Below are 20,477 nucleotides of genomic sequence, written 5' to 3'. Positions count from 1 at the left end.
ATAAGGCCCATTGATGATACGGCCCGTAGAAGGCCCATTGTTTCTATGGCCTGTAGAAGGCCCATTGTTTCTACGGCCCGTAGAAGGCCTACTGTTTCTACGGCCCGTAGAAGGCCCACTGTTTCTACGGCCCGTAGGAGGCCCATTGTCACTACAGTAAATATTAGCCCATGGTTATTGTGGCCTAGTTTAAAAAATAGGTTATTGCAGCCACTAGCAAACCGTGGAAAAAGAACCGCACTGACTACAAGCAAACAAATAAAAAATACAACAAGGAAATAAATAAGCAAGCAACTTATGCTAGGCTATCACGGCTATTACACATATTACATCCACTGGGCATCAAAGTTCGCCACCAGTGCAAATATAGGGAACAAAGCACCATATAAACGCCGCAGCAAAACAAGTCCAGAACTGAAACCACTTCAGAAGAGTTCAGGAAACAATATCATGGGTACCCATAATGTTGGCAAGATGCTTAGAAAGCTTACTAACTTTCTCTTGTTTGGCGCTTAAATCCTCCAGCGCTTGCTGCTGCACAAGAAAGTACGCATCTGAATTCTGCAGGGACTTCCTCAGTCCTTCGGCTTCTTGCCGGAGCACAACAGACTGATGCCTTTCAGCTTGTAGCTGAGACTGAAGAAGCCGAAGTGATTCAGGCAGCGAGTTCGAAGAGCTTGTGCCAGCGGTACTGGCTAGTAACTCGAACACTACATCAACGCAGGACTGTGGGGTTTTCTCACTGTCTACAAGATCGTTTTTATCACCTTTCTTGGAGACCAACAGGGTTGTCTCACTATCTTGAACCTTATCTGCATTACTTTCTCTACCATTGCATAGTGGGGTGCTCTTCTCCAATATTTTGTTTCCATACTACAAGAGAAACAAGCAGACACATCACAGGTTTATCTTGTAGTATACGAAACTCATTTTGGTAAACTGGTTCAGTAGTAAGGTGGACAGGATAACAGCATGAAACAAACATATATCTATGTACTATGGTCACTGTATTGTCCATATCATTCTAGTTTATGTTCCCTAATCAAGATAGAGACACAGTTCAACTCATATATTTTTAAGACACAACAGCATAGACAGAATATAAGTGTGAGAAACTACACAGCATTGGCAGCACTTGTAATGTGCATCACATGAGAACATAACTGTTTATACAACTTAAACTGAAATCAACATAGAGCAAGAAGTTAGAACAGCAATCCAGTTAAAGAGATAGGTTTAAAACATACCTGTTGCGCCATTGAAAATTCAATTGGATCCTTCAAATTCGAAAGTAGTTGGTATGAGTAAATACAGTGATGCAACAGCAAAGGAGTATGGACCATAGCTACGGAATCTGACCTGAGAACAGTTGCTCTTCTGCTTTAAACGTGGAGTTTGGGTTAGCTGTGGTGGTCTTCGTGCTTTGGGCACTGCAGTAGCTTTACAAACTGCTCGTGTGGGGGTACTCTGTGGTGGACATGGTGCTTTGTCAACTATAAGTGGGTTACTATCCGCTGGGGTTGCGGTTAGATGGGTTGTAGCTGGTTCTCTGCCCAATGGTGTAAGTGTGCAATCTGGAAGAGTCTCGATTATGTGTGGTGGGGCTAGTTTGTGGGCCAGTACAACCATGGTTCTATCTGCATCGATGGGTAGCACTGTCTTTTGTGAAGAACGGGTTTTTGCTCCCTTAGATACTGCCATCACCCCCTCCAATTCGAATGGCTGATAAACAAGAAAAGAAATTGAACGTACAGACATTGTCTGATAGACAGATGTGGTAATTCACATATATGTTGTCTAACCAAACAGGACAGCATGACACAATTTCACATATATGATGCGTAACTAAATAGGATATCATGACACAATTTCAGATATATGATGGATAACTTAACAGGATATAATGGCATAATTCAACATATGATGAGTACCTAAACAGGATGGCATGACAAAACTATATGATGTCTTTCTAAAATAGGTTGGGATGAAATAATTCACATACATGTTGTCTAAGTATACAGGATGGCATGATATAATTGACATAATTGATTCATATACTAAGCAGCTGGCACTCGCATGTATGATCTCTAAACTAAGTAGATAGAATTCAATATTGTGCATATGATGTCTAAACTAAGCAATGCAAGACACCATATGCATCATATGAGAAATATAAACATTGCAACTTAGAGCATACACCTCAGGTGGGATATAGGACTGGTCATCTGTCTCTGAATCCCCCTCTGAGGAGCTCCCTGTAACCATCGATATATATGCTTCAACAGGTACCATTACCTGCTCTGAAGACCTTGTTTTCACTCCAGATTTTTCCATAACCGGCTCAAATGGCTGATACACATGAAGAGTAGTTCAATATACACAGATTGTCGACAAATGGAATACGTAATGAAAAAAAAGATGGCATGAGATAATTCACATATATGATGCCTGGCTCCATGGCGGTGCATAATTCACATATATGATAACTGGCTGAAAAACATGGCATTGCATAATTCACTTATCTGATATAGAAAGCAAACATGAGGCATTCACACAAAGCATGTCTAATCTAAGCAGATGGCATGGTAATGCAAGACACCATATGCATGATATGAGCAATATAACCCAGCCAAGTTAGAGCATGCACCTCGAGGGGGGGGATACGACTGGTCATCTCTCTCTGAATCCTCCTCTGAGGAGTTATCTGTAACCAGCAAGAAATCTGCATCGACAGGTAGCACTGACTGCTCAGAAGACCTTGTTTTCACTCCAGATTTTCCCATGACCGACTCAAATGGCTGATGCACAGGAAGAGTAAATGAATGTATAAACATTGTTGACAAATGGAATACATTATGGAAAAAAATATGGCACAATACAATTCACATATACGATGACTGGCTAAACAGGATGGCATTGCATGATTCACGTATATGATGCCTGGCTAAAGAAGATGGCATTGCATAATTCCCATATACTCCCTCCATTCCTAAATATTTGTCTTTTTAGAGATTCCAAATGGACTACCACATACGGATGTATATAGACATATTCTAGAGTGTAGATTCACTCATTTTGTTCCGTATGTAGTCACTTGTTGAAATCTCTAAAAAGACAAATATTTAGGAATGGTGGGAGTATGATATAGAAACCAAACAGTTGACATTCACACAAAGTTAATCTGAAGTGGGACCCTAATATCATCTGCAATAGATGATGTAAAATACATCACCAAAAAGTGCTAGATGTAAAACACATCAGCCGCGCCACGGCCGCTCCGACAGATGCTGTAAGTACTGTTCACTCTGAACTTAACTGAAGAAAATGAACTTCACAGTCAAAACTGAATTTTACTGTCGAAACTGATTAAACTAGTAACAGAGCACTGCAATAGATGTTTAGGGCATTCGAGCACTAGTAGCAGAGAAGCAGTGATGTAAATCAGCAGATGCTCGAGCAGGGAACGCACAAGCAGAGAGCAAGTCGTGCAGTAGCACCGCGAGCGAGTGCTAAAGCAGCAACTCCTGTAGCTGCTGGAGGTCGTGCAGCAGCAGCAGCGCAAGCGAGAGCAAGAGCAGAGTAGCAGCACGAACGAAAGCAGGAATAGTGCAGCAGCGCGACCGACAGCAAGAACAGAGCTGCAGCGCGAGCGAGAGCCGGAGCAGCTGCAGCTAGTGCCGTTGTGGAAGTCGCCGCCGAGGAAGCAACGACATGGGGGAGAGACGCCGTGGATGATGTGGCCGGCGACGGCACCATCGATGGAGACACGCCATGTCTGCTCGGTATCGAGCACCGGCAGCCCCGTGAGATCGAATAAAAGATAAAATGCAGCGGTGAGTGCAGAACCTCCTTGGTGGCACCGAGTTGGCCTCGGCTTCATCGAAGGAATTGGTGAGGGTGCTGCGGTTCTGGTGGGGCAGGTCAAGACGGCGCTGTGGGGATTGAGGTGGCGCGATAGACGAGGCAAACATCGGGGCAGCTCCTTGGAGGTGGAGGACGGGGCGGCTGATCCGGCGGGACGACGAGATCGACAAAGGATCCTCATCCGGTGCGGTGGATGAGGGACGGTGAGCTGTTGCGGTGGACGACATAGTCGGGGAAGAGTATCCGGCTAGGCGGCGGTCGGGAGGCCGACGGAGGAGCGTGGGGTTTCGCGGGTTTGGCCGGCCTCGGTGTACGAATGGGGGGCGAAGGGGAAGGGGGAGCCAAGCTTAGGGACGCGCTTGTCCGAAATGTAGGGTAAGTTACCAGCGTACCCCCACCGGTTTTGACACCACGACGTGGAGCTTCATTTCCGGCTGAGGGGTAGAAGGGGGATTTCTCGTGTCTGGGCCGCGGGAGCGATTTCGGATGAGGAGGGAGTTCTCGCGCGCGTCCAAATTTCGGGATAACAAGGCGCGGCGCGGGTTGAAGAAGCGGGAGTTTCAAAGCAGGTGAGACAAAAGATACTCGAGCTTGAAAATTTCGGGATAACAAGGTGTGGATTTCTTGTTCGGCAGAACAAACTTAACGTGTAAAAAAACAATTCATACAAGACACAAGAGAGTCATGTCCCCTTTTACTATATTGCTATAGATGCCATTGAAAAAACTACAAGAAAAATGTAAAAAAATTTGGGAGAACAAGATTACCCTACACAGTACCAAATCAATTCGCACTTCCCTCAACAACAACAAAAAACAAATCAATTCCCACCAAAGAAAGAGTAATGTCCCTTTTTATATGATTACAGATGCCATGATCTCGAATTTCAATTTTTGAATCCACGTTATGTTGAATTTGAATATATCGTTAGGTGACCTTGCGGTTTATAATTGTTGTAGTCGTACATTTTGATCTTCCATCATATATGAACATTTTACTCCACCATGTGAACATATATATTGTCGTCTACCATATGGACTAAATTTGAATCAATTTTCCTTATTTGAATACGATTGTTGTCAAGTTATACAATAATTTAAATATTATCTTGATAACAAAAAACATACATATAGAAGTAATCATATTTCACTATGAACTACATGTACCATACGCTCTCCAATTCAAATATTTGTATCCATTTTATGTTGAATTCAAATCATAGTACATTATTGGTCTAGGTAGCGAGATGTTTGGGATAATCTAAACCCTGTTTCATACGTACAATTTTTGGCTGAATTGGGACAAGTTTTGGTATAAGCCTCTTGCAAAACTGGAGGTTCTCTCAACAAGCCTCGTGGTTCCGAGAGGGAACGTGTCACCTTTGTGTGCGAAACGATATACGCTGCCTCCCCCCTGATTTTATTACAAAGGCAACATAGAACTATATGAGTGCCCTGTTAAATTTTGGAATTATTTCGGGTTCATTTGGCCTTTTTATACATTAATTGAGTTTCTGGACTTTTAATGTGCATAATCTAAATATGAATTGCATGCACATGCTCCGGTGCACCAAAGTGGGTTGAAAAATCACATGTGTGTCCTTGGTTGAATTTCTAGGTCCCATGGAAGAAATGAGAATGAAATTCAAACATCTGGGCGTCATGACTCGGCCGAGAACATCGAGAAACTTTGATTTTAAATTCATGTAAATCCAAAACCTGCCTGGAAATCATGAAACTTGGCATGGTGTCATGTCATGGCACTAACATGTTGTGGTAAAAAATTGGGCCGATTTGGAAGCTCGTGGTTCTAAGAGGGAACGTGCCACCTTTGAGTCTGAAACGATATACGCTGCCCCCCCTTGAGTTTCTTAACAAAGGCAACATAGAACTACATTAGTGCCCTGTTATATTTTGGAATTATTCCGGGTTCGTTTGTAGTTTTTTATACATTAATTGAATTTCTGGTCATTTAATGTGCATAAGTCAAATTTGAACTACAAGCACATGCTCTCGTGCACCAAAGTTGGTTGAAAAATCACATTTGTGTCCTCGGGTGAATTTCGAGGTCCCATGCAAGAAATGAGAATAAAATTAAAACATTTGGGCATCGTGGCTCGGCCGAGAACATTGAGAAACTTGGTTTTAAAATTCTTGTAAATCCAAAACACGTCTGAAAATCTTGAAACTTGGCATGGATGTCATGTCATGGTACTACCATGTTGTGGTAGAAAAATTGGCCGAATAGGAACATATTTTGGTATAAGCTTCTTGCAAACTGAAGCTTCTCTCAAGAAGGCTCGTGGTTCTGAGAGGGAACGTGCCACCTTTGAGTGCGAAACGATATACGTTGTCCCCCTTGAGTTTATTTACAAAGGCAACATAGAACTACATGAGTGCCCTGTTAAATCTTGGAATTATTCCGGCTTCGTTTGGCCTTATTTACACATTAATTGAGTTTTTGGTCATTTAATGTGCATAATACAAATTTGAACTACAAGCACATGCTCCCGCGCACCAAAGTTGGTTGAAAAATCACATTTGTGTCCTCGGGTGAATTTCTACTGCCTCCTTCCATCTATATAGGTCCTAATGCATTTTTCGAGGCTAACTTTGACCAAACGTTAGAGCAATAATATATGACATGCAACTTACACAAAGCATACCTTCAAATTTGTATGTCAAAGGAGCTTCCAATAATATAATTTTCATAGTATACATCTCATGTGCTATTAATCTTGTCAATAGTCAAAGGCTGTCTTGAAAAACACATTAGGCCCTATATAGATGGAAGGAGGGAGTCTGCAACATCGACGGTGCGGCGGGACCTCCGTGCTACTTCAGCGGCGCGGCGGGACCTCTGTGCTGCTACTTCCGCGCGGCGGGACATGTCGGCTGCTCTCGCAGCGAGGCGGGACATCTCTCGTGCTTCCGCTTCCATGCTCGCCTCTCCCTAGTGGCAATCTCTCGACCCAGAACTCACGCTGGCCATGGCAGACGCAAGGGAAGGATGCTGAATGACTTGTTTGTTTTTGTGGATGAGGAGTTGAGGAGGAATGTGCAGTCATCTTGGCATACTAGTATTTATAACCGAGTACTAATACACTCCTAAGTGGGAAACCGTTTAGGTTGTGGTCGGTGTGAACAAGTTTGCAATTCAATATAGCGTGGTACTAATACGCTCCTAAGTGGGAAACCGTTTAGGTTGTGATCGGTGTGAACAGGTTTGCAATTCAATATAGCATGGAGTAATTTGGAATGTGACGAGATGCAAGCTCGAAATTTATTGACGGTTCTAGTTTCGAAATGTGGCACTATTCCCGGATGGACTAGTTCTTTTTCTACTCCCTCCTTTCCGGTTTTATAGGGCTTATCTCAAAATTTTAGTTTTTCCATTTTATAAGGCTCAATTTGGTTGTTCCCCAACACATGTTCAGATTCCAAGGTGCATTAAATCATTGCATGCAAGTATTAAGAGAAAATTGACCAATGCATGTACTTTATGCATGCATGCATTGCAATTAATGCATTGATAAACATAATTTTTTGAGAAAAACAAGAGCATTAATTAGGTGCTTTTGCAAACTACAAAAAATATTCCACCACTCACCATCTTGGTTGGTGAGATTTTTGAATTAAGCCCTACAAACCGGAAAGGAGGGAGTACTGCTGTGTACGTGCAATAACTGGCACCGTCGTATACATATCTTACGGTTAATGGGGCGTTCGACAGGAATAGCCGCGTGGCGAGCTCTCACACACACGTCTGTTTTTTCTCGAAAAGGAGGATGATGACCCCGGCCTCTGCATCTAGGAGTCACACACGCATCTGTAGCTACGAATTGTAGTGTTCTCAACCATCCGATTGGCTCTATCATGGATGTACCTATATACTAAAACATGTCTAGATACATCTATATTTTGACAAATGGAAGGCATGTATTGTGGAACGGAGGGAGTGCTTGTCATCAAAATGGATAAAAAGGGACGTATCTAGAACTAAAATACGTCTACATACATCTCCTTTTATCCATTTTGATGACAAGTAGTACTTCTTACCCAAAGGAACTTTATATCCAACAGACACAAAATATCCGTTCGACTGTTGGAAATTACTGATCTGATGTCGAAGTAATTGCTGCATCGCCACCAAAACCCACCATTTCTTAAGCTAAAGTAGACCAAGGTAATCCCTATATTAGCATATTACTAAGATAAACAGAAGGCACTGTAGAAACATTTAGGACGTGAGCTTGACAATCTGAATGTGGAGGGACACAAGCTTAGCCCCGGCCAGCGGCTTGGGTGGAACTGTCAAGAAGGTCAGCTCCTGCACGTCGACATCGCCGGGATCCTTGCTGCTTGTCACCTCCATTTCCACCTTGACGGCGTCGGTCGTGCCTTTGGCTCCCCCGGCGGGTCGTTCGCCCATAGCTTGGCCACGTAGTGCGGCAGTGGGGACGCCCACGCTCTGATGCAGACGACCGACACGACGATAGGCGCGCCGATGTCGAGCACGCCGCCGACCAAGAAAAACGCACGGCGGTCCTGCACCGGAACAGCAAGAGTCGTGGCTCTGACAGTGGCACTTGCAGCTGGAGCACCTTGCCGTACTGGATCCTGTGCACGGGCATGGGATGCGCGGTGCTGATGTGGTGGTAGAGCGCCGGCGGTGGGCCTTCGTAGCCGCAGACGGGCACGGGGCATTTGCAGGGCGCGAGCGGACACACGCTCTGGTGATCGGCGAGCTTATGGTAAGTGACATAGAGCCCACAACCTTCGTGCGGGCACTCCACCCTCACCGACGAAAGGACGGAGTCCACCGCCGTGTTCCGCACGTCAAAGCCACCGCCACGCTCGCACTTCTGGCACTGCCGCTAGTTCCCGGGGCGCTCGACGCGGCAGTCCGCGCAGGCCAGGTGCCCTCCCTTGCACTGCAGAAATCAATCGAACAGCACATCAATCAATAAACCTGCACCTTGCTCAATCAGCCGAACGGACGAGGTGTATTCGAACCTCATACACTGGAGGCGTCAAGGGGCGGAGGCACAAGGGGCAGTGGAGCACGGTGAGGTCCATCGAGACCTTAGAGAGCTCCATCGTCGGGTCCTGTTGGGTCTGCATGATCTCGCCCTCCTCGTGCACAACCATCTCTCGACTTGGGCCGGGGTATTACAAAGCTTTACTGTCACATATTTTATACTACTTCAAGGTGCATTAAATCAACACATGCAAGTATCAAAAGGAGAGTCACGGCATGCATGCATGCGTTGTAATTAATGCATGGTAAACGCAAATTATTAAAATATATCAAGTGCAGTGCTTTGATGTGTCGCGTCAACTCGTACATCAATGAGAAGTTTGATTATCCTCTCCCTCGCGGACTTAACTGCACCTGCCTTTGGCTGTATGGCAGGTTGGCCACACACCTGTCGGGCCCACTTGTCATACACGCAAAGGCAGGAGCGTCCCTCCCTCGCCCATGAGCATGGTGGCTGGCAAGACTAGGAGAAGCTTTCGCTACACGCTCTCCCTCCCGCACGCGGTGGACATGCAGTAGTTCAATCGGTGTCAGATGGCCAGAAGCGTACTGTAGTACTCCTCCAGTGCAGTAGTACTCCATCATTGTTCGACTTCCCGAAGAGGCGAAGAGCCAAGCGCAGCCCGGACGCTCATGTGGCAGTTTCATGTATAGAGTAATCTAGGATAGCGTGTATCGTGCATGTAAGCTTAAAATCGTTGGGGTTGGCTCCATGCTATGTGGCCGTCTCAAAGTTTTTAAAAAAAATTAAAATAGTCTTCTGGCCCTACCTGACACCCTGGTGATTGTAGTTTGCACGCTCATCTGGTCAAGACAGGAATATATATTTTAATTTGTTTTTTTTCCGAAAAGGGGGCACTCCCCGGCCTCTGCATCAGAACGATGCATACGGCCACATATATTTTAATTTGTGGTGGGTAAATGTTAGAGGTTGCAGCAAATATATTGTACACTGCGGGTCTTTCAGCCAAGTTTAGAGGCAAGCATGTGGGGCCAGTGCTATGATGTGTCGCGTCAACTCGTACAACGAGGAGAAGCTTGATTTTACTACACGCCTTCTCCCTCACCCACGCGCGCGGTTGCTCGCAAACGAGGACATGCTTTTGGTTAGTAGTACTTCTACAACAAGCTATCCGTCCCGCTCACGGTGGACGGACATGCAATAGTGGATTCGACATTGTAGAAGCAGTAGTAGTAACATCATTGTTCGTCTTCTCGAAGAGGCGAAGAGCCAAGCGCAAACCGAACGTTGCAGTTGCGAACATTGGAGCACGCATATAGCCAGGCTCTTGCATGAGACAAAATTGCTATGTGAGCCCACTATTGTACTAGTACGTACAACTACTTGCTAGTATAGCCCTGTAAACCAGAAAGGAGTATTTGCCCTTCTAGAGATTTCAACAAGTGACTAGACTACACTGAGACGGAGTACATATGGAGCAAAATGAGTGAATCTGCACCGTAAATAAATACGTACTAGTTCTATCGTTTTCCTCTCCGAGGTGCACAATATTGAGTATACTGACTAGTCTCTTTTTGACACGCATTTACGTTTTTTTACACAGTACAGACGCAAGCGCTCATATACACGCGCATACACTCACCCCTATGAATGCACACACGCACGACACTATCATCTTGAAATTTACGAAGTCGCCATAGGCACCTCATCGTCGACGGGTCCATAGGTGCTTGAATGCCAAGGAGGGAGAGGGTAGCGGATCCCGAGACATTGAACGGTCAATGATGCATCCTCAATTACATGCAGAGGGAATTAATTGGAGAAGCAGAATAGAGCCAGCACGATGTGAATGCAACACAGTTTGGACTCTCATATAATAAAGGCGCCCCACCACTCCAATCCATCTACTCCCAAGTCTCTGTGCAACACTTCTCACTCTAATCCAAGACCAAGTGACCAGAAGCCACAAGCACCTATGGAGGCGATGGACGCGAGCGGCAGTTGGCTGTGCCAAATCATCCAAGGCGCCGGCCTGCGGCCCCGCACCGTGCAGCGTTTCCAGACGATGCTGGCGACCGCAGGCATCGTAGCCCTCGCCGACGCCGGCTTCGCCTCTCGCATGGACGACATGATGGTCAACTCCATCCGCAAGTTCACCGCCGTCAAGAAGCGCGAGGACGACCTTGCCGTACTGCTCCAGCCCGCGCGCCCAGGCTCCTCATTGCCTGCCACCCTCATCGGCCTCCATGGTGACGAACTCTTTCAAGCCCTGGTGGCCCTGCAGGTGCTGGAGGTCGCGACGAAGAATGTGCACCTCGAGGCCGCGCTCGCCGCGCAGCGCCTCGCCATGCAATAAACCGTCGAACTGCACATCCACGTCTACGAGGAAATCGTCTACATAGGCCACTACAAGGCAAGCAAGGACAGAAAGACGTTGGCCTTCTTCCAGCGGCTGGAATCTTTGGACGCCATTGTTGAGAACCACGTCGACCTGGCCATGAAAGCCGCTGCTACTTAGGCGCCATTCGGTGGGCCGACGCCCTGAGTCGAGGAGGTGGACGTCGTCGATGGATGCATCTCTTCTTGCCTCCTGTAACCAGCACTGCATCGCCTCGTGGCCTTAATGTTTTATTAGTATAGTACTCCCTCCGTTCCCAAATATAAGTCTTTCTAAAGATTCCAGCAAGTGACTACTACATACGGAGCAAAATGAGTGAATCTACACTCTAAACTATGTCTACATACATCTGTATGCTGTATTCCATTTGAAGTAGTTTCTAAAAAGGCTTATATTTATGAACGGAGGGAGTATATGGCATTTTTATTCCAGTCGTAACGTTTTCACTGTGAGGTGGGGCCGCAGTTGAGCAAACCCACCCCGCCCACCGGGCGTCGGCCGAGTTTAGAATTAGAAGAGAGAAACGAGGGAGGAGAGCTAGCTGTAGCACGGACGCTGTTGTCAGATGGGACTCGTGTTTATAGAATAGGAGTACTGAGCATTCGTGCCTCTTTTTTTTTGAGGGAAAAATTAGTCGTATGTCTAGTACCACTAGTTGGGTGCGTGCAACCTATAGCTGTCATCACTTTAGGTCTCCTTTTCGAACTACGGCTACGCTTCACAGTACATATTATTTCACGCATTTATCCTCCTATATGTACTCCTAGGCTATTTCCACGTGCTCGCATTCGCCGACATGTGGGACATAGAGCATCTGGGTTGTAGTGCATGCACGACTCGGAGCATACGCCGGGGTACTTTACATTTCAGACCTCACGAATTACAGGCAAACCCCCCACAGAAGAATAAATAAATGAATGAATTACTACATGAAACCGGATTATTTTCATGGAAACCGGAGCACGTTCATTAAATTTTGGACATAACACGTTTATAAAAATGACCGGACCGAAACCAGTCTAAGGGCCTCTTTGATTTTTCCCGCAAAAAAGGGCCTCTTTGATTCACAGGATACTGAAAACACAGGAATGGGGAAAGTATGATGGCGATGAACCGAGACGAGGAGAACTCTAACTCAGTTAGAGGTTAGAGTTAGATTCTGACCCTGAACTAACTCTAAACCAAAGAGGTGTATGGATGGCAGGGTTAGATTGACAATAAATGCTCTATGTCAATCATTTGACTACTTTGGACCCTATTTCCTGCCGGATTTGGAGGGTGCTTGGATACGTTTTAGTTCCATGACTAAAAGTAGTGGGACTAAAACTTGCTAGCCTCACCCATGCTTGGATCCAAATACTAAAGAGACTAAAATCAAGTTAATGAGCATTTATTATCCTCCAAACCCTCCAATCTAGAACTCGCATGTGTTAAAGGAGAGGAGTTAAATGAGGAGAGAGAGGACTAATCCACATTTTAGTAGGGGTACCCCTGACTAATTTTTTTTAGTCTCAAGACTAGTTTTAGCCCCTCTTTAGTCAGGGGTGCTTGGAACTTTAGCCTCTTAAAGAGACTATTTTTAGTCAGACTAAAATAAGTTCCTTGGATCCAAGCACCCTCTTGGTGTGGTCGGCTCTTCTGTGGCCTCCTCCCGATCACAATTGACATAAACGAACCATCTATACAAATCAAGCATGCAAAACATGATAATTTTTACTTTGTCCATACAAATGAGATATCCCACTTAAACATACAAGTCGTCAATCAAGCTTCACAAAATAAAAAAACACTTCATGAAACAAAGAATGAGCTAATTCATCACGGAAGTCATTCACGATAGGGAGGGAGCCCGGAGCCCCTCACGCACCGAGGGAGGAGCTCGCCATCGTCGCTCTGGAGGAAGGCTCTATAGATCCCAAGCCTCGGGAACCCCTCCGACGCCGGCCCTTGCGAGTTGAGGTCGACACCGGCATGGGTAGCAGGGCCGCTTGCCACCGACTGGGAACTTAATCTTTGGGCCTCTAGAAATAATGCAAGCCTGTAACTAAAATACCTAGAAAGGTGAACTGAATCTTTGGGCCTCTAGAAATAATGCAAGCCTGAAACTGAAATACCTAGAAAGGTGAACTAAATCTTTGGGCCTCTAGAAATAATGCAAGCCTGAAAGTGAAATACCTAGAAAGGTGAACTGAATCTTTGGGCCTCTAGAAATAATGCAAGCCTGGAACTGAAATACCTAGAAAGGTGAACTGAATCTTTGGGCCTCTAGAAATAATGCAAGCCTGAAATTGAAATACCTAGAAAGGTGAACTGAATCTTTGGGCCTCTAGAAATAATGCAAGCCTGAAATTGAAATACCTAGAAAGGTGACCTGAATCTTTGGGCCTCTAGAAAGATTTATTACCTCCGCAAGCAGCATCAAACAATTCCATGCGTGCACCACAAATCTATACCAAGTTTGATCAGGATCTACTTTTCCAAATCAGAATTAGTGCTAGAGCAAGCAAGATCAATGATATGGCCATGAGACAGAGAAGGAACGAACAAACTCACCCCTCTCGCGACCTCCCTGGTAGATGCGCCGCTGCCGCACAAAACAGAGGGAGAAAAACGACTGGTGAAGGGGGAGCGGGGAGACCTTCGAAGGCCAGAGGGAGAGGGCGGCCGGATATGGCGGCGGAGGCCGGAAGGAGAGGGCGGCCGGAGGAGAGAGAGGGCGAGCGGCCCTATGGGGAACAGAGAGGAGTCGTGCGAGAGGGGGGAGCGATCTGGTGCGGGCAGGGGAGATTTTTTTAGTTCTCTTTTAGTGGGCCCGAGGATAACTAACCCAATTAGAACCTCTCCACCGGGCTAGTTTTTTAGCTGGGTTAGAGAAAACTAGCTCAAACTAACCTCTCTTGTTTCGATAATTTGAGGCTATTTCAACCCAAACTAGCTCTAAATCAGGGATCCAAACAAAGAGGAGTGTTACTGTACATGCTACAGTGTGGACCGTAGCACATTGTTTTTTATGGCCATATCACCACATTGTTTTCTACTGCTGGTTCACTGGGCTACCGTGGTTCGCACTGCTAGTTCACTGGGCTGCGTGGTTCGCACTCCTCCGACCTGAGTAGTACTAGTATAGTACTAGTATATACCGCATCATTCTTTGCTCCTTCTTACTACTCCGACATGTGGGAGAGCCAGCATCCGGGTCGACGTGTCATGCACCACATTAGAGCGCGGAACGGAAGGGGGGCATCACCCCGGTCGGAGCGCCAGTAATTCATGACTATAGTGAGTGGTCATATCACAAGTCTTTCCATCAGTAACGCGCCGTCAAATCGCACAGCCCCACTCGCTCACCCTCCTCACCTCTCTGTCAAACCACCTACCCGAAAACTGTCGCGCGTACTGCCCAGGAAAAGCCCCGCCCTCAACTTTTAATTACGCGAAAATAGTTCGAGCTTGTTCGTTCTATATAAATACAGTACTTACTGTATGTTTATTCACCCGTGGGGTTGTTCAATGAATGGAGGGGCGGGGAGCACAAGTGAACAATACTGTAGTACTACTACTAGTAAGTAGGAGTCATATAGTAGTCACCTTAAATAGAGAGTTTCTTTTCTTTAATGCCACGTACACAAATTGAAACGCTTGTTGTGGAGAGGAAAAAGATAATCACTCCACTATATATGGATGCAGGGGCCTGAGCGCTTGCTTTACTAGGGTTGCTCTCTTCATTCTCTCATCCTCTCTAGATATAAACAAGACAGCGGTAGCGACATTTTCTCTCTGCTCACCGCCGGTCACTGATCCGGCCGGATCCCTTCGGCCGGTGTGTGTAGAGGACTAAAAGGTGCATCGTTCACGCGGTCATCACCGCCGAGGGAGGAAACCCACAACTGCCGGAGGGGCCCGATCCTCTGCCCGTGCCGTTCTCTCCGACACAGTGCCGGCTCGGGAGGTCCTGCGACCCTTCTTCCTCCTTGCCGTATTGTCCGCAGATCCGACCTGCCGCCGCCGACATCCCGGCGACCCTCAGGTATAAGTTCTTCGAAAGCGGCCTTGCTCTACTGCCCCAGCTCCCCACGTGTCTGCATGTGCATCTTTTTCTACTCCCATCAGCTCTTCCAAAGCCACCTAAATTTTTAGTATTATTAGAGGTAAAGCTACTTCATGCATTCGAATCTAGGGCTTTGTTCAAACAACGAAGAAAGGGGGAAAGTTGTAGCATGAATCTAGGACTTGATTCAAAGAGGAAATAATATGGTGAAAGTAGTAGAGACCGGATACCCAACCGGTCTCTTGGTTGAAAAGGGAAATAATGGGAAAACGCAGTACAAACTGGATAAGGAACAAATCTATTATTGGTTGAAAAAAGGATAGAAAGTGGCGGCTGGTGGACAAGTCAACAGAGTATGTCCAGGATTAGATTTGTTGCCATCACATAGTAAAAGGTCTCCAGGATTAGATTTGCTGCCCTCACATAGTAAAAGGTCTCAGGATTAGATTTGCTGCCCTCACATAGTAAAAGGTCTCAGGATTAGATTTGCTGCCCTCACATAGTAAAAGGTCTCCAGGATTAGATTTGCTGCCCTCACATAGTAAAAGGTCTCCAGGATTAGATTTGCTGCCCTCACATAGTAAAAGGTCTCTAGGATTAGATTTGCTGCCCTCACATAGTACAAGGTCTCCAGGATTAGGTTTGCTGCCCTCACATAGCATGAACAAACTCGGCATCACCACATTATGCCTCCTTGTAGGTACATTGTGCTGATGCGTCCACGGTCGCATGTCCTTATACCAACCTTTTGCTGTTGTTAATGTAAGGGCGCATGTAAAATGAAGCGATCACACTGTTACCTTTGGGACATGTCTAACCAGTGTTATTGTTAATATAATGCCTCAAGTGATAAGATGCAATTAAACTGTGTTACAAATGGCACTCCTGCTGTTTTCCCCAGTATGATAAGTAAGTTGCTCCTTTACGCTGCTGAGTGTCCTGGTGTCCCCACGGTCCCATGCCCTTAAACCAACTCTTTAGCTGCTGTTGATTTACTGTGTCTGGTAAACAAGCAATGCCACCATTAATGTAATCCCATATTTGAGGAATCTCATTGTTGATCGTAATGCTTCTGGTAACATGAAGCATTGCTGACGTTTTAAAATTTCTACTGTCCTTGCGTGATTGCCATGAACATAATTAAGATGCTTCTTTTCATTTTGTATATGTTTCGTATATTCTTATTGACCAGCAACTGTTTACTTTCTATCTTTTTGTGCAGATAGGGATATCCATTTCACCTTGTTGCTATTGTGACCTTTTGGTGAACTGCACAAAACACTTTTTTGGAATGAGTGTCTTGTGCAGTTCAACTAAACTATTACATGGGCAACATCTTTCAATTTTGGTGAAACTGCACAAAATGGTGATTGGAGTTTCCAAAATCTCCGTCAAATTCTGCTGGTAATCTCGTGCAACATTTGATTAGCCTTTGCAAGATGAGCCGTAGCTGAATGATGCAATCTTTGCTTCATTTCAGGCGAACTGCAGAAAATGTGGCATGAATTGAATCATCGAGTGGAGCTGCAGGTTGAGTTCCACTAGTGCGAGTATTATAGTAATCATGCTCTTTATTATCTGCGCTGTGCAAACAGGAATACTCAACTATAGATGTTGTGACGGTCAAGAGCATTCGCCAAGTTCTTCGATTGTATGACATGGCTAGCCAAGATGGATTTAATCCCGATATTCACTTTATCAAAAGGCTCTAATGGGTTGGTTCTGAATCTTGCAAGCTGGGAATCAATGAGATGTGTAGACATCTTTGTTGTACTTATTATTTGAATCTTATTTGTTGGTTCTGAATCTTGCAAGCTGGGAATCAATGAGATGTGTAGGCATCTTTGTTGTACTTATTATTTGGATCTTATTTGTTGGTTCTGTATCTTGCAAGCTGGGAATCAATGAGATGTGTAGGCATCTTTGTTGTACTTATTATTTGGATCTTATTTGTTGGTTCTGAATCTTGCAAGCTGGGAAACACGACATGATGATGCAGAGGACAACAACCATAACAAACAGTTCAAACTTGGTAGTATTATCTTTGTTCAAGTGCGACAAATGTGCTGATCATGAGCATCCTAAGAATAATAATTCTAATTGTTGTGCATGTTGATCCTGTGGCACTAATAGAACGAGCGAACGCATTGCTTGTTTTAAGTATAAATTTCTATTAAAGCTAATTAAATTTAAGTAAAGTGACCACTAACTCCTGTTATTACAGTACCAATACAGACCCGCTCATGAACCGACGTGTGGCCGAGGGTGCATCTTCTGCCGGGCGTGCAGCGGACGAGGGAGGGGTAGTAACTGTTGTCGCCTGTACACACTCAGCTTACTGTTGAATCCAGTTCCCCAAGAGCTGAAAAACGAATTGCTGCCGCCGCCTACACACTCGTTCACTCGAAGAGACTCCAATGGCGATCCGAGGGGTGAACCTGCTGGATATGGACTTCAGAAAGGAGTTCCCCTTTGAGTTCGCCGTTCAGTCCTATGGCTGGACCAAGTTGAAAGTGATTTACACCAACGATACAGACTCGATGAAGCTCTGCCTCGCCTCATTCCTATGGCTGCACCAGGTTCTGGAGCATTCGCCCGTTTCATCGACAGCGCCGACTGCACCTTCGCTACGGTGGAGAGAAGGAAGAATGCGACGATTCAGCCATCTGGTGCAACAAGCTTGTCGACATCCAGATGCAATACAAGATCATCAACAACGGGCAGGAGAAGGACTCCGTGGTTGACCTCGCTGAGACCATCATCGACCCCTGATACACCAACATGAAAGAAGACGACCTGAACACGCGGGAGGTACCTCTGAATCTAGCCTACATAACCTACGCGGCCAAGGATGCATACGCATGCTACGACATGTATAGGCAGATCTTGGACATGAGGGCGTGTCCGCTTCCCGTAACCGACGAGTACACGGACAGCCGCAGCGTCATGATCAAGCGTGCCAGGAAGGTCTAGATGTTGTACTTTATCTGTTTATAAGCACCTTTATCATCTGAGTGTTTCATGCATTAGCCTATGTGTCGTAATTATCTGTTTTGTCCGAAATATTTCTTTTAAGAACCCATTAACCTGATTGCTTTTTTTAGTGGCTATTTGCTTATGTATGTAAACTAGTTCACTTGTCCGTAAAAAAAACTAGTTCACTCGGCTACCGTGCTTTGAATCTCCTTCCTCCCAACATATTCCCCTCCTCAGGTGGACCCAGCAGGTTTCTGAATTTTCTCCCACTTTCTTTTTCGATGTAAACTGAGTTTTCTCCCAGTACTTTCCCCTAGAACCAACTCAACTGTCCCACGTCTAGCCTAAAAAATAACAATACCCCACGTACTATTAACTCATCAAATTAAAATGATATTTTATTTCGTAAGTTGAAAGTTCTTACAAAATAATAATAATAATTGTTTATATATAACTTGGCAACTTAACTCCTAGTGATTGCGTACATAAGCTTGCAAAGATTTTACTAACGTGCAATCATGTGTTTATGTTTATATAACATTTCTCCGTCTAGCCCAACATGATATTTTCACCCAGCCCAGCAAGTCCGTGGATTTCGAGAAAAATGCAAATGGGATTTAAACGGGTTGCATAGATGCTACATCATTGTTTCACCCAACCCACCAAATGGACTAAAAAAACAAATGGACTGGCTGACATGTGGGCCAGTAGGTCGAAGCCTAAGAAGGCGTTGGATTTACATCCAACGGCCGGCATTCTTCTTCAATCTCTCGTCTTCTTCCCCCAGCGCTGCCGGAACCGCCTGCTCCAGCCTTCGGCGTCCAGCGGCGTTGTTTTGCGCTCCTCAGCGAAACGCTACCCCGCCGACGGCCAGGCCATCGCTCCACTCCGCACCTCCTGTTATTCTCTGCCGAGTGTAGGTCCACCCCGCACCCGAACCAGTCAAGTTTCCCACTCCTCTCCGTCTGCGACTCCACTGCCGTGTCTTCCCCATCTCCGGGTCGTTCCAGTCTGGGGCCTCGCCGTCGTCCACCGCCTCGGTGCGCTCGGCACGGCGTGGTCAACATACGAGAGTCATCGGAAGAGGACTGTACGTGGAGAGCCTGACGGCTGGGACCCACGAGGTCCATGGTCGCACGCAAGGAAAGTTCCTCCTTATTACGCACTGTACGTGCACTGTACGTGGGAAGGGCATCTGTATTTCGCGAAAAAACGTCCCCCCCCCACTGACAGGTCGTACCCACCAGCTATATCTTCGCACGCAAGGAAGTGCCTCCTTATTACGCACCAAAAAATGAATACCCCCTGCTAGCTGGGACCCACCATAGTGGGTGGCGGACTTGTGGGCCTACTAAGTTGACGAGGACAGAGGGCTTTGTCAACTTAGTCAATATGAACGATTCTAGCTCCAGTGACCGTACGATGTCCATCCAACGGCCATAGTGCTTCTTCAACCTCTAGTCTTCTTGCTCCAGCCGCCCAAAGCAGCGCCGGTCGTGCCGCGTGCTCCTGCCTCTCGTGGCCGGCTGTGATGCCGCGGAGGCCTCACCGCCCCCTACTACTCCCACCGCTGGCCCAGGGTATCCCTCTACTCACCCACACCCCCTGTTATTCTGCGGCAACGGCAGCCTCACGCCGCAGCCGAACGAGTGAACCCTCGTACTCCTCTCCGCGTGGGCATCCACTGTCGCGTCTTCCCCGGCTCTGCGTCGTCCCCTTCCTAGGCCTCACCGTCGTCCACCGCCTTGGTGCTCTCGGCGCGGCGTCGTCAATGTCGTCAACGACCGACTTCCATCGGAAGAGTACTGTACGTGGAGAGGCTGACAGCTGGGTCCACGACCAAAGCCCAGTTTTTTTGTGATTTGCCAAGTAAGTTGCTTTGTCAGGCCTGTTGGGCTGCAAATCTTTCAAGACGAGGAGAGCTTCATTCGGCTGGCCGAGAAGATGGCCTATCAGTAATGAGAAATGGGTTGTACATTTTTAAAACACATCAAACCGACAATTAGTTTTAAATATCTTTTTTTCATTTCGAGATTTTAAATTACATTAATTTTTATGCGTGGAGAATTTGTTGGATTTTATATTGATATACATTTATTTTTGAAATCAGTTTGAATGTGAGTCGAAATTTCAGGATTAAAAATAGTTCGGACCGCACCGAAATATGCAAAATTTCGTATAATTTTTTA

The sequence above is a fragment of the Aegilops tauschii genome, chromosome 7, assembly GCF_002575655.3.
Source record: "Aegilops tauschii subsp. strangulata cultivar AL8/78 chromosome 7, Aet v6.0, whole genome shotgun sequence".
NCBI lineage: Eukaryota > Viridiplantae > Streptophyta > Magnoliopsida > Poales > Poaceae > Aegilops > Aegilops tauschii.
Note: the sequence above shows the minus strand (reverse complement) of the source record.